The sequence below is a fragment of the Oratosquilla oratoria genome, chromosome 16 (assembly GCF_046742065.1).
Source record: "Oratosquilla oratoria isolate Oo_2021 chromosome 16, ASM4674206v1, whole genome shotgun sequence".
Taxonomy (NCBI): domain Eukaryota; kingdom Metazoa; phylum Arthropoda; class Malacostraca; order Stomatopoda; family Squillidae; genus Oratosquilla; species Oratosquilla oratoria.
This window is the reverse complement of record NC_134792.1, coordinates 67,854,078-67,856,577: the sequence shown is the minus strand read 5'-3', so window position 1 is coordinate 67,856,577 and position 2,500 is coordinate 67,854,078.

The following is a 2,500-nucleotide window of genomic DNA, read 5'->3' as shown; positions in this document are numbered from 1 at the left end:
TTTTTTTTGCTCTCGCCGACAGCGCCGGACCTCCTCCTCCACCTCCTCCACCTCCTCCACTTCCTCCACCTCCTCCACTTCCTCCACCTCTTCCACTTCCTCCACTCCACTCCGCCCTCCACGCGTTTCATAGTCTCTCTTCACCCACACGCTCGAGTGGCGATAACTCCATCCCTACTCCACCCGTGTGCTTCGTCCTCCTCCACATACACCTCCATACTCCACCCAGAACGTTCCCTTCCACTCACAACCCAACTCCACCTCCCCCACTCCACCTTCACCCCTTCCACTCGCCACTCCACTTCTCCACCTTCACCCCTCCACTCGCCACTCCACTTCTCCACCTTCACCCCTCCACTCGCCACTTCACTTCTCCTTTACATCCTTCCTCCACTCCCACCAACCGGCAGTTTTCCCACAATTATGTCTCTCACAACTAGCAATCTCCCACAAACTAGCAGCCGCCCATAATTAACAGTTCTCCCACAACTAGCAGCCTCCCACAAACTAGCAGCCTCCCACAAACTAGCAGCCTCCCACAAACTAGCAGCCTCCCACAAACTAGCAGCCTCCCACAAACTAGCAGCATCCCACAAATAGCATCCTCCCACAAACTAGCAGTTCTCCCACAACTAGCAGCCTCCCACAACTAGCAGCCTCCCACAACTAGCAGCCTCCCACAAACTGGCAGTTCTCCCACAACTAACAGCCTCCCACGACAAGTAGCTCTCCCACAAATGGCGGTCCACCAACTAGCATTCTCCCCAACTAGCAGTCCCGCCAAGTGTTCCCCTACTAGTAGGCCACTCCACACTAGCACTCCACCTACTGTTATTCCACTTCACTCTCGCCCTCCACCCTAAATTTACATTCTACATCCGTTGTGGAAATGGGCGGAGTATTCCATTTGGTGGATGTGGGCTCCACTCCACAAGGAGGAGGAAGAGGAGTGGAAGGAAGAGGAGAAGGAGGAGGAGGAGGAGGAGGAAGAGGTCTCCACATTCTCCGGCCCCGGAGGTCCAACAAAGGGTCAAGACTGTCTTCGATTATTAGGAGATCCGTGTCTCCCATGGATAGTTTGCATACTCCCTACCACCAAACGCCACGCTGTACGATATATATATATATATATATATTTGTGTGTGTGTGTGTGTGTGTGTGTGTGTGTTTGTGTGTGTGTGTGTGTGTGTGTGTGTGTGTGTGTGTGTGTGTGTGTGTGTGTGTGTGTGTGTGTGTGTGTGTGTGTGTGTGTGTGTGTGTGTGTGTGTGTGTGTGTGTGTGTGTGTTTACTGTATCCTATAGAAAACCTTAATAGAGTTTTATGTTTAATCTTTTCGATCTTATTCCACTGAGGGGAAATTACTGAGGGGAAATTATTGTACTCTTAAAGAATTGAATATTACCATCTTAAAGTTAGCAAAGCTTCAATGCTTATGTTGCAATTAAGGGATCAAAGAGCTTATTTTCTTACTGTCGTTACGCGTTGATGCTTTAGCGGGATTCGAACAATTGTGTTTAGGCGTTCGGTCCCTTTGAACTTTATGGTGGCGGCACACTAGGTATTTCTCGGTAGCATGCTACTTGCTTTTGCTTCTTCGTTCGAGTCGATATGGCTTCGGTTAGAAATTTCTAGATTCCCGTAAGAACAGCTCAGCAATGCGTCTAACATTCGTATTCTAGGTTTAACTTCTCTAGTTCGTCATTCAGCTCCTAACTAGATGACGTAAGAGCAATTTGACATTTGGAAAAAAAAAAAAAAATCGTGACCCGAAGTCGTTTCTGCTCAAACGCAGTAGCAAAAGCAAATATCATGCTAGCGAGAAGTGAGCCACAAACTTTACTATGCAAATGTAACCAATATGCTGTAGCATTGATGAAATATTGCCTAAGAAAAAAGTCCTTATTGGAGATGACGGAAAGGGAGAAGGAGGAGGAGGAGGAGGAGGGGAGGGGGGAGTGAAGAGGAGGGAACAGGAGAGGGAGGAAGAGAGATAGAAAGGAGGGAAGAGAGAGGGAAGGTGGAGAAAGAAGAGGGGAGGGGAGAATGAGGAGGAGGAGGAGAGAGGGAGATGGAGATGTGAAGGGGTAAGAGATGAATTGAGGAGTTGAGAGGTAAAGAGAGAGAGAGAGAGAGAGAGAGAGAGAAAGAGAGAGGTAGGGGAGAGTGTGTGTGAGAGAGAAATAACGAAAAACAGGACAAGGAAATTGATAAATAAAAAAAAAGTATACACGCACGCACACACGTACGCACGCACGCACACACACACACACACACACACACACACACACACACACACACACACACACACACACACACACACACACACGCACACACACACACATACCAGAAATGAATTAAATCTTCTGTCCAGATGTTCTCCGTCTTTGTAGACCTTATTATGTCGTTCGTATATATTTTTTCAAAATATTATTTTTGTGTGTGTAGAACGCCATCCTCATAATTGTCTGTATACATTTTCTAAGTGTCCCGTTTTGCCAC